At 49.8% G+C, this 16782-nt stretch overlaps 1 protein-coding gene across 2 annotated transcripts in view; it reads right to left on the reverse strand.

The window, feature by feature from the left end:
* The window catches only part of KAZN (kazrin, periplakin interacting protein), a 1113689-nt gene that overhangs the window by 1063109 nt on the left and 33798 nt on the right, over window positions 1-16782 (reverse strand). The gene's annotated exons all lie outside the window — the stretch shown is intronic.

Raw genomic sequence — 16782 nt, forward strand, 5'->3', positions numbered from 1 at the left:
TCCTCTGGGCTCAGCCCCGCCTCTCCAGCCCCTGAGGAGAAGCTCAGCCCTGGCCCTGGAAGTTGAGGAGGGTGTCAACACCAGGGGGAGGGTATTAACTAGCACCTGTTTATCCTGTCAAGTGGCAAACAGCTTCTTGTGGCCTTTTATCTAAAGTGTGTGCTCACATACAAACTGGATAAAATGCTAACTCCACAGCTGCCCAAATGGTCCCAATAAACCAGTTTCTTTTTTTTTTTTTTTAAGATTTTATTCACTTGAGAAGGGGGGGGGGAGAGAGAGAGAGAGAGAGAGAGAGAGAGAGAACAAAAGAGAGCAGGGGAGGGAGAAGCAGACTCCCCAATGAGCAGTACGTGGGGCTCGATCCCAGGACACTGGGATCATGCACTAAGCCGAAGGCAGACACTTAACCGACTGAGCCACCCAGGTGCCCCTAAACCAGAGTTTCAATGAGGAACTGCAACAGGCTCCTCGGGACAGGGAAGACAGAGAATTCTCTTCTGACCTGAGTGAACTGAAGTTCTAGGCACTCCCCAAGAACAGGACTGTATCTGTGTGTTGGGTGTGGGGGCTACATAGGGAAAAGCCCAGAACTCCAGGAGCTCTGCTCAGATGCTGCCCTTGCTTGGGGACAGCCAGTCTCAGGTCCTCAAGCCCTTCCACGCATGTGTATACAATCCTCATGGTTCCAACCTTACAGAAGTGCTGTAATGCTATCACCATATTACAGAAAAGCTTGTGGTTCAGGGAGATTTAAAACAATAAAAATGGGGAGAAAAATAACCCATCCAAGTCACACAATCAATAAATAGCAGAGCACAGCTTGAACTCAAATCTAACACTAAACCCTTGCCTTTAATTTCTGTCTTCGTGTAGAATCACCTAGAAGGGACTTCTGAGGGTCTAAACACAACACTGACCTCCTGCAGACAAACTTCTTCACTGGTCACTTCTTCCCCTTTAGCAAAGCAACCTTATACAATTTTTGATTTGAGGACACAGCTCTTTACTCAAAATGTTTCTGCCTGGGCCTCCAAGTGGTGGATGTCATGGGATGGATTTTAAAATGAGATTTCCAAAATGGTAGAACTATTATAGCCCTTGAGAGAAGTGACGTTCTCTTTGGTGTCTGAAAGCAGCACTCCAAAACTTTGGCTATGATGGATTATCATCTCTTCCCCTACAGACCTCTTCTCATTACAGAAGAGCCCCAAACACCTGCTGGAAGCTACCACGCATTTAAAGTGGCCACTCCAGGGGCACCTGGGTGGCTCAGTCATTAAGCGTCTGCCTTCGGCTCAGGGCATGATCCCAGGGTCCTGGGATTGAGCCCCGCATCGGGCTCCCTGCTCGGCTGGAAACCTGCTTCTCCCTCTACCACTCCCCCTGCTCTTGCTATCTCTCTATCAAATAAATAAAATCAAAAAATTAAAAAAAAAAACAAAGTGGCCACTCCAAATGTCCACATCTACCTCCAACCTCACAGGGGTGGGGCTGATGACCCCTATCTGGGTTTAAATGGGGGCTCCAGGCACCTCAACATTTGAAATGAATTCCACAAAGCCAATCCAGAAAACAGGGGCCTCCCTTCAACATTTCCATCCCCACCATTTCCACCCCCCTATTCTCACAGGTTTTAGCTCAGGCTGAGTATTTCAGGAAGGCTGGCAGAAGTACTCCCCTCCCCTCATAAATGCTTCATTAGTCCCACTACATTTTCAAGCCAGGCTTTAATCATAAGAAGCCAAGAAAGACATTTTATCCTGAATAAGCCCAAGTGCTGAATATCGATTTGTTGTTCTCTGAAGAAAACGTGGGTGTAGGAACAGGTGGGCAATAAAGCAGAGGACAAAAAGAACCCTGACTGAGACAGGACTGATCCAGGCAGGTCCTCCCTTCTTGACAACCTCCCATCCTCCAAGGCTAGCCTCCGCTCGCCCCCTCACCACCTGGAAAGAGAAGGCGATCTATACCTCGCCTCCTTTTCCTCCTGCCCCTGAAGGAAGCAGACAGCCTTCCGTGGGTTTATGGCCGTTTTAATTCCCAGGCATCCCAGGAGGGAGAGAGACTCGAGTAAAGAGTCCTTAACTGTCCTTAACTGAAATCACTCGAATGTTGTCCAGACTGTCATCTCTCTGACAGACACAATACTTTGTCATTGAAGAAGAACCAGTGCAGTTCAATGGTGTGTCAACCATGCTGGTGTACGCGGATTCTCAGTCACCCTGCGCGTGTGCCTTCGAAATTTTTCCACCACACTCCACCCAAGGGCCCATCTCTTCTGTAGAGAGACCCCAGAGGACAAGACAGTGCCCATCCCCCACCCCCACCCCCCCACGCCCCCCCCCCTTGGCTGAATCCGTACGTGTCCTCAGTCTACGGTCATAACAACCAGGAGAGGCACAAACTCGCTTTACAAAAGAAGGCAGCCCGAGCAGTGGCCTCATCCTTTCTCTTTCTGGTCTTAAAAGGCACGTGTTTATTTTATGTTCTCCTCCAGCTCAGGCAAGTCCCTAGCTGCTCTGTTGTTATGCTGTCTGGGGCGAGCGTCAGTCCCATAACCACAGATTTCTGCACACACAAATTCTGCAACTCAGCATCCCAGCTCAGAGCCCGTTTTATCACTTGAGAGGTTTATGACCCTTGAAAGTGAAGTGCAGGCCCCACAATTCTTTAGTAGACCAAGGGACGAGATCATCGCAAAGGGTTCTTGTGCCATGCTGGGCTCATTTATCAGTGATCAACCAAGGAAGGCAGCAAAGGCTCTGCGGGGCTGCCTTCTGGCCTCAACACGGCTCCGAGGTTCTAATCCCAAGTGCCAGTGGCCACAAAGGAACTTTTGTTTAAATCAGGGACAACCAGGGTGGTACCACCTGACAAACTGGATTTTTAATGAACACTCAGTACTCAGGGGAATGAGTGATTTCAGCTAGAGCTTTCTTAGCCACAGTGTCATCAGGCCAGAGAGCTAAACTGGGGCCTACGGCAATAGGCTTTGTGCAAGAAAGCATGTACTCCTTTGACACCCTCCGACTTTCTCGTGACCTTTCTCTCTGCCCTCAAAGGCAAGTGGCTGGCCCTTCATGCTAGAGCAGGCAAGAGGGTTTTCTAGGCCATGGAGACAGCATGCGGATCAGGCCTGTGATTCACTGGCGGGCCAGCCTTCTGAACTACCCACATTACAGGCTCCCCGATGGACCTAAAAATAAACTTTGTCTTCACATAAAACAAAGTCTTGGAATTCTGTTTCAAGCAGAAAAATCGACCGGCTGCTAAAATGTGGCCGGGGCTGTCTTTAATCCAAATGATTCAATCTCTGCAGGCCAGCTCAGAACAAAGGCTCTCTACCCGCTCTTCTGTTACTTCTCCTACTGCTAATCCATACTATACATTTCTGTATGGGTATCACTTTCTTCAGATCCCAGGGATTCTCTTCGAGAATCTAGTTGAGGATGAGCTTATTCTCTTCTTCTCTATGAACTACACAATCTTAAATCTCCCCCAGCTTGGGCACGAGAATCACCATCTAAGTCAAAAAGTGTTACAGCTAGAGACGTTTACTCCCAACCCCTTTCAGAAACTTCTCACTGGGAGACGAATTTGGCCTCCTGCTTCCCAGAAAATGATTTGAAACTGGGTGAGGACAGCAGGAATTTGGTTCGTCTGTGGAAGGGGTTCTGGACAAGGACGTATTGTCAATGGCTCCAGGGGCTGGTGACCTTTCCAGAGAGGAGCGCTTGGATCTGACGGCAACAGGGACACAGGTGATGTCAGCCCAGATCATTCCAAGACCCCTCCCCACCTACACACACACACACACACACACAGCCTGAGAGACACACCTCTCAGAAGGCTCACCCTATCGTGCCACTCCTTCTGCTATGACTGGGCCTGGAACCCTGGGCTGGGTCTTCTCTGCCAGTCCTACTGGTTTAACACCAAACCTACTGGTTTAGATCCTAGACCTCATCCTGCCAAGCTCCTGGCACAGCTCCTTGGGGGTGGGGAGGTTCACCAGGGGTCACTCAGTCTCAGTGTGAAAAGACATTGCCAGTTGATCCTAATACTGGTAGGAGAGACACAGAGCACATTTCCAGCCTTCAGTGGAACTCTGGACCTGAAGGGGGTGCCCTGTGGTTCTAGAAAGTTCCACCTCATGGTGGAGATGACCCTGCCAGTGGGGAGAAGGGGGAAAATCCAGATGTAAAAACACTTTCCATCAAGGTTTCAGCCACTAACTGAGGATAGGGACACTACTTCAAGGGAGGGAGGAACAAAAACCACCCATGTAGGATATTTCTTCCCTCTGAGTTAATGGAGCCCGGAAGTCACCACTGACTACTCCATATTATTACCTAAGGGCACAGGTTGTTTCACTTTGCAGTGGTCTTCACCCAAGCTGGTGAGTTTCAGTTTCCAAAGAGTCACAAAAAGCACAACATAATTTCTTGGTCAGTTTGTCTATCCCCAGGAATGAAGATTTGCACTGAGAGAATTTTCAGGAATGTATTCTGTCTCTCCCATGATTGGGACCAATGGCTGCAGAGAAGTCCTACTCCACATAATGGTCAGTTCTTGTCCTGCCCCTGCTCTGGCTTTGGTGATGCCCAATTGGCATGGAGTGAGCTCCCAAGATACTCCGAGGCAAACATCTGCCCCAGTCCCCGAAGCAAAGGGAATAATGAGGAACAGACTCAAGGTCTATTACTGGCTGTCAGAATGGTAGATGCTAAGGGTCAAGTGGGAGAAGAAACCGAGATCAGTTACACACATATGAAAGCCAAGAGGCAATGTCAGGAATGGGCCAAAGCAACCAAAATCTAGAAAAAGGTGAGCCAGGGGAACTAGGGCCAGTCTAACCATTCCAGAGAGCAGTGTCCTGTTAGCATGAGATAAGACCAGCCTTTTGCCCCACGGGGTTTTAGCAAGGTCCCTCCCTGGCAAAAGTCAGCAGCTGCGCCTCACATCTTCAACCTCTGGCCCTCTGAGGAGCAGCCTGCCATGTGGGTTTTGTGCATTTCTCTCTCCAGCCTTGAGATTCTTTGGTATATTTCTCCTCCTGGGAAGATGGTAGACTGGGGGGGGGGGGGGAGTGCCACACAACATTTGGAAATATAATGGGCATCCTTTTAAATACAAAGCTGAGCTCTCAAAGTTAGGGAAATCTGTGAGAGGTATGGTTCCTCGGAAAGATCTCTAGAATTTGTAAATGTTACATTGTTTGGAAAAAGGGTCTCTACAGACATGATGATGTTAAGGACCTTGAGATAAGAGATTATTCTTGATTACCCCAGTGGTCTCTAAATGCAATCACAAGTGTCCTTATAAGAGAGAGACAGAAGAGGGTCACACACAGAGAAGAGAAGGAGCAATGTAACCACGGGGCAGTTAATGGAGGGATGCGGCCCCAGGGAAGGAATGCCAACAGCCATGGGAGCTAGAAGGGGCAAGGAACAGATTCTCCCCTGGAGTCTGCAGGGAGCACAGCCCTGCGACACCTCAATTTCAGCCCAGTGACACTGATTTCAGACTTCTGGCCTCCAGAACAGCGAGAAAACAAATGCGTGCTATTTTCAACCAAGTTTATGGTACTTTATTACAGCAGCCAAGAGAAACTAATATACCCACAAAAAAAAAACTAACGAAGAAATACAAAATTGAAAACCAGAGTGACAGCACACACTAACACCCAGGCTGCTCAGAGGCATTTGCTGGTCTTATAAAATGGGTGCTGGGGTTTTACTGGCATATGGGGCAGGTAACAAGGTCTTAGGTTACGCTGGAGAGAGGAGTTAGAACTGCACTTCGCTCATGCACACGTGCACACACACATGTGCGCACACACACATTCACGTGCACACGCGCCCACACACACACACCACACTCCAGCTGCCTGAGAGGGCTTATGCCATCAGGAAAAGAGGGGAGAGTAGGATAAGGGTCATGCACACAAGGAAAGGTAATAGGGTCTGAGTCCTGGATTGAGTGGGGCAAGAAGCCGATCTTCCTTAGTAGCTCATACCCCAAGCCTGCCCTCAAATGGGTCTGGGTTCAAATATATCCGGCCTGGAGCTTTAGGAAATCCCCGGCTCAGAAATTCACATTGCCCATGGTAATGGCATCACACAGATAAAACCCCAAACATAAGCTCAAAACCCAAACTTACAAAGCACTTGGGGTAGTAGGTATCCTGGACATGAGTCAACAGATAAACAGAACTGGATCAAGAAATGCCAGAAATGGATTATAAAACTCCTTTCTCAGATAAATGTGATTCTCAATGATTAAGCAGCTTAAATTGAAGATAAAGATTGAGAGCAGGAGAGAGAGCAGATTACTTTAAAAAGGAAAAGAGTACCTGGAAGACTTAAAAATGACTCAAATAAAACTCCTAGAGGTTTAAAAATGTTTAAAGATAGCAAATGAAAAACCTGATCGCCCGAATTAAGCTGAAGATCAGACACAGCCAGAAAGAAAATTAATAAACCAGAAGGTAGTTTTTAAAGTCAGTGTCTAGTATGCAGCAGATAGACAAAGATGGAGAAGATGAAACACGATCCAGACTGAGAAGTCCAAGGCAGGTCACAGGGGGATTTCTAAAGGAGGCAAGAGGAAGAGTGGGAGCGTCAGTATTCAGAGAAATTAACTGGCTTAACATTTTCCAGAACTGCGACACCAGTCCTCAGACCCGAGAAGCTCAAAGCCCAAACAGGACACATGACATCAGAGCCACTCCCAGACATACCACAGTGAAACGACAAAGCTTCCAAGATAAAGAGTTTAAAAGCAAATCCACAGAAAAGGCAGATCGCCTCCAGAGAAATGACTTCAAGAGAAACAGAAGCTGACAGCAACAATGGAAGACAGGAATATCCTACCCAAATGCTGAGAGAAAAATAAGCCGACCTAGAAATCTCTATCCTGCAGATCTCATTCTGGCCAAACACTGGCCAAAAGAAACTAAAAATTATGGAGACCCTTCTATGGAGTCCTTTCTGTGGCTGGTCCCAGTCTCCACTGCAGACTGGTCCTAACCATTTATGAACATCTCAGCTGTCACTGGCCTGGTCTCTAGAATCCAACTCTTCATACCCTGGCTTTCTGCCTTCAGTAGTCACTGCACGACTGGCCACGGGTGTCGCCCCAGGAAGTGCGAGGGTTCTCTTTGTGTTTCCTTTTTCACCTGTCCCAGCACTGTGGACTTCCTCCATGCTGATGAAGGTGCATGCTGGCTTCCAACATCTCGGGCACATCCCAGCTCAGCCTCCCGCCTCCCCATCCTCTGCTCTTCTGGCCAAACCAAAGTCTAGTCCCTCCACCTAGCCCTCCGGACAATTGCTTCAGTCGGAGTGCTGATCAGGTGGTGGACCCTGCCTTGTCCCCACATAGACCTCACTGTTTTCCCATAGCTTTCTGGGTCTCCCGCAGCCCCAAGAGGCGGCCCACCTTTTCCTTCTGAGCACTTCCTACCATCCTATCACCCTGGTGCTCCTGGCTGCTACTGCAGTCTCCCCGGAGACACAGAGGGACCCACCACGTAAATTCCTTCTTTGATTTACTTCTCACCTAGGAATCAAGGCCAAGACTCTGGCCTTTTCAAGTAGCCAGGAGCACTTGTCTCTCAGACCAGTTTGTGAGCCCTGTAAATCCCTCCCAAGAACTGGCTCTCCCTGAGCGACAGCGCCCCTCCAGTCCCCTGGACGGAGAGGGATGGAAACCACCTCCTCGCTTCGGCCCTTCCCTCGTCCCCAAACCAGTCCTCTCTTCAAGTGTCCTGACTGGTCCTCACTATAGGTAACTGCTAATGACTTCGAAAAGATCACAGAGGAGATTTTGAGTTTCGAGAAGTCCTAAGACGCAAGTGGAGCCAGGCCTGAGCACCTGGCTGCCCTCCTGCTGTGTCTTCTTCCTTTGATGGAAGCCAGCTGGACTGATGTTCGCTCTCTGGGGCTGGAACTCCCTCCTAGCAACAGTGACATTAGACCCTATTGGTTAAAACAAAGCAAACACTGGCACCAGGGAGGATGGCTGACATTGAGGACCAACGGAAGCACATTTACTTTTCCAGAAAAAGCCCAGACTACGTCTGCTTCATCTAGCTTATGCCTTAGGAGGACAGATGATATCTGTAAATTGGTAAAAGGAGCTGATGTCCAAAAGAAAGACATTGTGTGAGACTATAATAGACCAGAAAGGGTTTACTTGTCAAGGTCTAAGTGTCACCACCACAAAAGGTGGGGGATGACGACGTGGGAATCCTAGTACCTCACATTTCCACATCCTCTACAGCAGGACTCTTCTCATCCCCTACTCCAAACATCGCATTGTCAGTGTTCAGTCCTCAAGGAGCCCTCCATGCTCTGAGGTTTCTCGGTGACCCATGCAGAAACGCTCCCGCCTCTTTCTTGTCTCGTGATGCCCACTGTGGGCAGAGCTTCTCTCATGTGCCAGCCACTTCAGAGGGGGACCATCATGGAGGACTGTGCTTTTCCTTCAGATTTTCTAAACCTACAACCGTCCCATTTCATCTGGGAAGAGATGGGAGGAGACTTGTCTGGAGGAGAGCTTTGCCCTTGGTTTTAAATGGTCATCTGGCAGAGGGTTTGGAAATGATAAGGAGAATCAGCTCCTTATCATGAGTTTTTCAGAAGCTGGTTCATCCACCTAAGGCCTCCGGAGAAAAGGCCCAGTGAAGTTGATTGAGTAAATGTGTCCAAGAGCAAGAGTCTAAAGGCCGACTGCACCTTGGGCGAGAAAAAGTGCCTGCAGGTCTCACTTCTTGGTGGGCTCTTCATATGACCTAGGCCAGCTTCCAGCAGGAAGCCCACCAGTCACTTAGTCCCAGCACTTTCTGAAGAGAGAACCGAGGGTGAAGTGGGGTCTCTCACCTGTTCTCCCGCAAACAGGCCATTTTCCTTCTTAGTCCGCAGTACCCACTACCTCAAGAAATTGAAGCTGCCCCCTTGTCCTTCAGTGCTGTCATCAAGAGCAGAGAGCCAGCTCTGTTCCTGACCACCCAGGGCTCTTGGGGACGGTGCTCTAATGGTCTGGCTCAGACCTCCCATTCCATGGAGGCACCCACCTGCCCAGTCTGGAATGGCCGTAGCCTTGAGTCAAAAAATGGAATGCCTTGGCACCTCAGGATTACATTCCTTCTATTTGTTCCCACTTCCCACCTGCTGCCAAGTCTTCTCCATGACTAAGATGAGGGAGAAAACCAAGCGCTCAAGCTCACAAACAAGCGCTCTGAAGCCCCAGGGCCCGGTACGGTACTTGGTCCAGCAAGACCACCTTTGTTTTATAAGGGGATGTGGACAAGAGCTGGGGTTCGGGGCTCAACCTAAACACTTTTATTTTATTCAAGGCAAAGCAAGGGAATGGGAGACCAGAAAGTGGGAATACCACTGAGGCTGGAAGCAACCCACAGTCTGGAACGAGGGACCTGTTAAGAAGAGCTGAGGGCTTAAACCAGACGTTATAAATGGGTGGCCAACAGGCTGGACACAGCTGTCCCAGTGTGACCCTCCAGAATTCGAAATCTTGCATTTGGTGACACCCATTCAAAAACTGGGAGATTTTATAGGAAGACCAGGATTCTAGGGTTCTCCTAGAGAATAAGATCTGGCAACATCAGCAAAGCCCCCCTAGCCATGCTGAGAACTGGTGCCCAGTTCACCTGATCTGTCTGACCCCTGTTCCAAACCAAATATTCACTCCTTCCGCTGTCTCTTAACCTTCAACTACTTCCTCCAAGGTCAGATGCTCCATGTTTTAAGTAACATTTGAATTTTATTTATTCAGCTGCCCCTTACTAAGGCTGACCATCTAATTTACCATGTAAGGGGGGACATGCTTGTGAATGAAGGCAGGTGCTGTAGTAACTATACCAGAAGACCGACGTGAACGATGCCCGTCCTAGGTAAGCCAGGTCCAATGAGGACCTTCTTTAAACATCCTTTTGTGATTCGTGGATGGCAATTTTCATAGAGCTGGTGATTCCTGGCCTTGGAGATGACAAATGTTGAATTTGAGGAATTTTTTTTTTAACCACAACGATTAGCCAAGGAAAAAAAGGAGCAACTCTGTACTGGTCAGAAAGACAAAATCACAAGGCAGGCTTTAATTCTGGTGTTACTAAACTCTGTCTCACCAGGCAGGACAGGGATGATGTGCTAACACGGAACAGTAATAACGACAGTTATGAATTGCACATCCTCCCAAAACTCGCATGTTGGAATCCCAGTCCCCACTGTGATGGTATTTGGAGGCAGGGCCTTTGGGAGGTGCTGAGGCCATGAGGGTGGAGCCCTCACTGTGGGATGAGTGTCCTTGGAGGAAGAGACGGGACAGTCTGCTTCTCTCTCTGCTCCCCACTGTGGGAGTTACAATGAGAGGCAGCCATCTACAAACCAGGGAGTGGGCCCTCACCAGACACCAGATCTGCTGACACCCTGATCTCAGACTTCCTGGCCTCCGGAACTCTGAGAAATACATGTTTCTGTTTAAGGTGCCAGTCTATTGTATTCTGTGATAGATGCTGCACTACCTAAAACAGACTGCAAATGTTTATATATAATGCATTCTGTGGCAGGCACTACGACAAACATTCCACTCATATTAGCTCATTGTCAGACCTACCACAACCCTGTGAAGTAGGTAAACCACTATTTCCTTTTTACAGATGAGGAATCTGTGGCACAGAGAGATTAAGCTACTTGTCCAAGGTCACAAAACTAGTGAACAGCAGAACTGGGATTTGAACCCGAGCAGTTGAGTTCTTAAGTCCATAGTAATAACCATATGGCCCCTGCCTCTGACAAAGAGGTCTCTGGAGAAAGAAGTCAACAAGAGACCAGCTGCTGCTTCTAATGTAAGGACCGGTGGGACACCCTGGACTGCTCAAAGCCAGGACTCCTGCGCACGTGACTTACTCCACTGGGATAAGCACCCAACTTGTCCCTGTTGCCTTCCCCTCAAACACACACCACCAGCGGGAACTTCCTGAGGTCAAGGTATGACACAGGGGGGGTCACTGACAGTAGCTGCGTCCTAAGGAAGTCACCAGGATGCTGAGAAAAGCCCACATGGGGGCTGAGGGTGGGAGATCAGGTCGGGAGGAGATGAAGAGGGCCATGGGCAGCTGGTGCCCGCCACTTTGTCCTTCGCACCAACAGGCAGCCCTCTTTCTCTTCAAGAGCCTGGACTCAAAAGTACTCAATCTGATCAGCCCGAAGGACCACTGGGATAAACTGTTCTCCCCACTGCCCTGATTCCACATGCTAACTCGAGGGCCAGGAAGAATTAGTCTTGAGAAAGAGAATGAACATGGCAGCTAGTTTGCTTTGCCAGGCTCTGCTCACACGTCTGTACTGTGCTAACGACCTCTCACGAGACGGACAGCTAGCCTGGAAAAGGATGAACACTTTGGCTGGGGTCTTACTGATAAGGACGACAACGCTGCCAACACCACATGAGGTCTGGAGGATGCGAAGACAGCCCCGACGATAGTTCCTGACCTTGGGGTGCCCGGAGCCTAATACAGAAAGTGCCAACGAATGGAAGTCACACCATGACACAACGTGTTGTGAATAACTGTGCACACGGAAGATGAAGGTCACGCCCCCTCTAAGCCACAAACTCCTGGAGGGTGGACACTGTCTCCAATAACTCTTGTTATGGCAGACGCCACGTCCATTCAGAAAACGTTCACTTGCCGGCCTAGGTGTCCAACATCCGGAGATGAATTCCCAAGGAGCTGGGGGAATTGGACAGAGTCTGGACAGAAGAACAGGAATCAGTAGAGATTTTGGATGCAGACGGCTTGAATTTGAATCCTGGCCCAACCACTGACTTGTTAAGAGAAACACTTCCCTTTATGGGCCTCAGTCTCATCTCCAAAACGAGGATGATGTCCACCACCTTACAAGGATGTGACAAGGAGGAAGTAAGGTAACATGGAAGCACAGCACAACGACCAGCACGGAGTCAGCACCTGATCAAGTGTCAGCTACAGTCATGCTCCACAGCCAGCAGGCACTACCACAATTCCTGGTCTAGAAGGTCAAAACATGCTGTTCCCATTGCAGAAACAGCCAGGCAAGGAACAGGTCCTCGCCAGCCATCTCTTGGGGATCTAAAAGGAGACCTTGAAACCGAGTTCCCATTCCCATAGATGGGAATACAGGAAACAGGGCTCCTTGCTCTGCTCATCTTCATCTATTTCACTTGTGCAAACGCGCCCAATGTGCTCGGCTCGCAGCAGATGGCATAACTCCTAGTTCTCCCCTTCTCTTGGTTATAAATATGGCAAGTGGCTTCCAAATACATATAGGCTGTACATTCAGATAAATCCCTCTATTGTTCAAAAGGCAGGAAAGGGGGTTCCTCTGGCAGCCTTCGGAAGGAACAAGGTAATAAAGTCAAAAGATGACCAGACCTTGGCTCCAGGCATCAGCCTGACTTAGGAGACAGACAGAAAGACATGGCTTGCATACACTGGAGCTTCTACATGGCAGTGAGCTGGAACTGATCCTTAAGGAACTTGTGGGGGGGGCTTCCGAGCGGCAACCAGGAGGGACGCAAGAAAACAGCGGCCCAGGTGTGGAAGCCCATTCGCCTTCCTGCTCCCTCCGCTCCTCTGTCCTCCCCCTGGAGCCGGGACTGACGTCATGCAACGCCAGCAGGATAATATTGGACAGGATGACCTCAGTTGTTCTGGTCAGGGGAAACAGCCCTGAGGAAACGCTTGGCACCCGGATAAGACGAGTTGGAAATGGGCCTAGAATGACACAGGGGAGGCTCAGCCCGTCCGAGCCTGGCACCAGAGACAAAGCCCCCCAGGAACCACGGCCCTCAGACTGTCAGGCCCAGGGCTCAGTCAAGAGCCTGCAGCAGAGACACAGCCAAACGCCAGGTCAGAGGGTCTCCCCCATCCAACACTTTGGGGACCAAGGAGGAGATGGGCAAGTGGAGTTACTCAACTACACTGAGACCAACAGGACAGCAGCTTGAGTCTGCCCTGCCCATCCCCTTGGATTTCCTCCCAGCATCTCTGTCAGGTACCAGAGACAGCCAGAAACCAGCGATGAGGAATACAGTGAGGTCTCCAGCGGCCGGCCTGGGAGTGTGGCCCTCAGCTCCCACCTGAAGGAAGTCAGGCAGGAGGAATGAAGAGTGACAGCCTCCAGGCTAACTCCTCTCCTACCCTTCTGGGCTATAGCAGGGCCCAGAGGAAAGGGGAGAAATTTGGGTTGGAAGTTAGAAACAGAAGGGAAAGAACTTGTAGGGCTAGCCTTCCCAAAGTGGGTGGAGGACCCCGGAGGGGGATGAGGGTGAACAACAGCATCAAAGCCAATAGAAGAGCCAGAACATCACTCTCCACTTCCTTGAGAAAGACAGGACACATTAAAAAAAAACAAAAACAAAAACCCTCTGCAGCAGCTGCAGTTTTGCCCTTTTTGGGCGCAGGTTTTGGGGTCGGGCTGACTGGGGTTTAAGTTCCAAGGCTGCCAACATCTAAACTCACCCATTAAACAGGAAAGGCACCGTCTGCCTGCAGGGTGGCCAGGAAGAGGAGGCAGACACGAGCTCACCCAGCGCAGGGGCTACAGATCTGGGAACGCAGTGGGAACTATTCTTACCAGAGCTTTCAGACCTACTCTAAATGCTCCCTGCCTAAAGCAATGGCTACTGTGCACGGTGAAGCGGGGAGGAGGAGTAAGAAAACCAAGGCACCAGGTACTGTCAAAGGTCCCAGCAAGGAAGCATGGCTTGAGCCCTCCCACACTGTCTCACACAAGTTCTATCTACCCCCACTCTGTGCTACATATGTGGGTCTAGGGCAGGGATCAGCACTCTTTATTCCGCAAAGGGCAAGACAGCAAATATTTTCAGCTTTATGGGCCACAAGGTCTTAGTAACAGCTACTCAAATGTACTGTTGTAGCACAAAAGCAGCCACAGATAAAATGAACATGAACGGATGTGGGTGTGTACCAATAAAACTTTATTTACAAAAGCAAGTAGTGGGCCATATTTGGCAACAGGGCCATAGTTTGCCAACTCCTGGTCTAGGGCTTGGGGGTTCATCAAGTTCATACAGCCAGCAAAAAGCCAGCTCAAAAAAGCTGAATTGGGACTAAATGAGAAAGAACACCATACTCTTTCCATGGCCCCACCAGACCTTCACAATCCTGCTACCATGAACTGGGTCAAAGTTCTCATTAGCCCCACCCATGCATAATCACACCCTCGCTGCCAGGGTTCTATTGCTGCCCTCCTAAGTCCAATGGGCCCTTTTATGCTCCTCCCCCCACACCCACCCCACTAAGCATCTTTGACTGCTCCATCTCTGAAGAATCAACTTCTCCTAAGACACAGGATACTTACAGACACAAGAGGTTAAGCCGACTTCACCAGGGACCACATGCTTTAGCAGTTAAACGCACAGGTTTGGGCATCTGACCAGGGCTCACCTTCCCCTTTCACTACTTCCTAGTGGGATGAACGTGGGCATGCAGACAACCTGATTGTTTCCCTTGCCTGTAGAAACTGGTTAGGATTTTTGAAAATTAAGATAATTTATGTAAGACTTATTGGAAGGATTATTGAAAAACGGAATCGTTAAAAAGTCACATCGTGTAGAATTCTCTTTTCCTCAATACGCTTTACATTTGCCTAGTAGATCACCTTGTCCTTGAGGAAGAGCATCTCCTTTTGACTTACTCTTCAGATTCTGTAGTTCTAGAAACCGTGCAAAGAAAGCTCATAGTAGGTGCTCAGTGCAGCCAGCTGACTGAGGGTTGCATCTTACTGGGGAACAACCATGATGGACACAGCGGTGAGCCCCTGCAGCCGCGAGGTCATTTCTCACACACGGAAGGTCTCACTTGTGATGCCAACTGAAGCCCAAATGGCTGGCTGGAGAGGTGTCCACATTTTCTCTCGACCCCTTTCACCTCCTAATTGAGTGAGCTCTTCTGACTTAGCTTTTTTTTTTTTTTTGCCATTTTAAAGTTTCTTTTATTCCCATTATCAAATTAAAATGAGAAAAACAGGAGGAAAGGAGGAAAGGACTGTCACATTGCTTTGCAAATCGGGTAGCATTATTTTAGGCTTACTCCTCTTTGCATTTCTTCAGGGAGAGCATTCTCCCTCGGAGACTGCTGGCCATGATTATTCCCTGTGCTTCCCTGACATAAAGGGGTTTTGTTTATTTGTTTGTGTGTTTGTTTTTAAAGGAGACAGAGGATTTCACAGGCTGATTTAGGCCTGGGTGCCTCCAAAAGCTTAGAGGATAAAGCCACAGGGGACAGCGCCGAGGCACTTTAGAAATCCAACCTGCCTTCTCACAGTAACTTCAGGGGAGTAGAAAGGGGCGTGCAACCTCGGTCCAGGCAAGCTCCCAAGTCTCCTTCTCTTGTGGAAGTAGAGGCACCGAAGCCACTGAGGACCAAATAATCCACAGATGTGTGAAGTGGGAGATTCTCAACCTTCTGGACGAGCCAGAGTCAAAGTGCATGTGGAAGGAAGGGTGTTCAATGCTTCGGACGCCTCGAACCGAAGTCTCTGCAGTCCGAGGTGCCCCGACTGGCCCGTGGAAGGATGCGTGCCCAGCATCCCCCGCATCCTCTAGAAACATTAATGAATACTTGCCACTCACCGTGCCAGGAGTACAAGGCTTTCCATGCACCAACTTAAACTCTGCAAGGACCCTATGAAGTATATGTGGTATCCCCATCTTACAGATAAAGAAACTGAGGGACAGAGAAGTCACCCGCCTGAGGTCACGCAGCCTGTAACGGGTGCAGCTGGGACCCCTGGCGGTCTAGCTCCAGAGCCCTCACTCACCCACCCCACGTGCTGCCACCCTGTGCAGACACATTCCATCCCGAGACACCAGCTCGTTTGTTGTCTCCAGTGTGCCGGGACTTCAGAGCCCCCAGAATGGAAGGTCTGGATGGATCAGGCTGCCATGAGTCCAGTTCTTGTTTTGCAGCTAGAGACAGATGGCCCAGGGAAAGGGGTGGGGCCTGCCATCGCAACCACCTTGTGAAATTTCGCATCAACACTGATGCAGGTCCTCAGACTCCTAATACAGTGCTCTTCTCATCGCCTTCCTGACTCACAGCCGAAAAGCACAATTAACACTTGAACACCCACGAAACCTTTGGAGAGCTCGTGGTCCTTCTCCCAACAGGAATGCACTCAGAGAGCAGGGAACCGGGCCGACATGAGGCCACCTGGAATCTTGTGGGGCTCCAGCAGAACCGTTAAGCACCTATCAAGCTTCAGTGTGCAGGCTCCAGCCCCATGACCATTTGCACCAAGCCACGCACCCTCACCTGGTTTTCCTTATGACCGATGCACATCCGAACAAGATGGCTGGCAGAGGGTAAGGCTGCAGCGCACCCCAAGTTTCCCCTCTGTATAACACATGAACCTTTAGAAGACAATGTCAGGGGCAAAGAGCAATGGGGTCTCCCCACAGCAGAGCCAAGGGCCGGAAGAGGCTGCAGGACGGACACAATCATGAGCAGCTAAGTTCCTCCAACACTGGCTGCAGAGGCCCGGCTCGCACACCTCCCTCAGCTGCCGAGAGAGGCTGTCTTCTGACAGAAGACGACCAGTCTGGGATTGGCGGCTGCCCCGAAAAGAGGGCCACAGCCACCACGTCATCAGATCCCTCCTGATGCTCCCACCCTCATCCTCCAGGTAGCCACAGAGAAAAGAGACGACAAGACAAATGGGGGCCCTCACTGACCGTGCCCCAGTGGCACGTTCT

The sequence above is a fragment of the Callorhinus ursinus genome, unplaced genomic scaffold, assembly GCF_003265705.2.
Source record: "Callorhinus ursinus isolate GAN/ISIS: 27379988/994484 unplaced genomic scaffold, GSC_fseal_2.0 scaffold18, whole genome shotgun sequence".
Taxonomy (NCBI): Eukaryota; Metazoa; Chordata; class Mammalia; order Carnivora; family Otariidae; genus Callorhinus; species Callorhinus ursinus.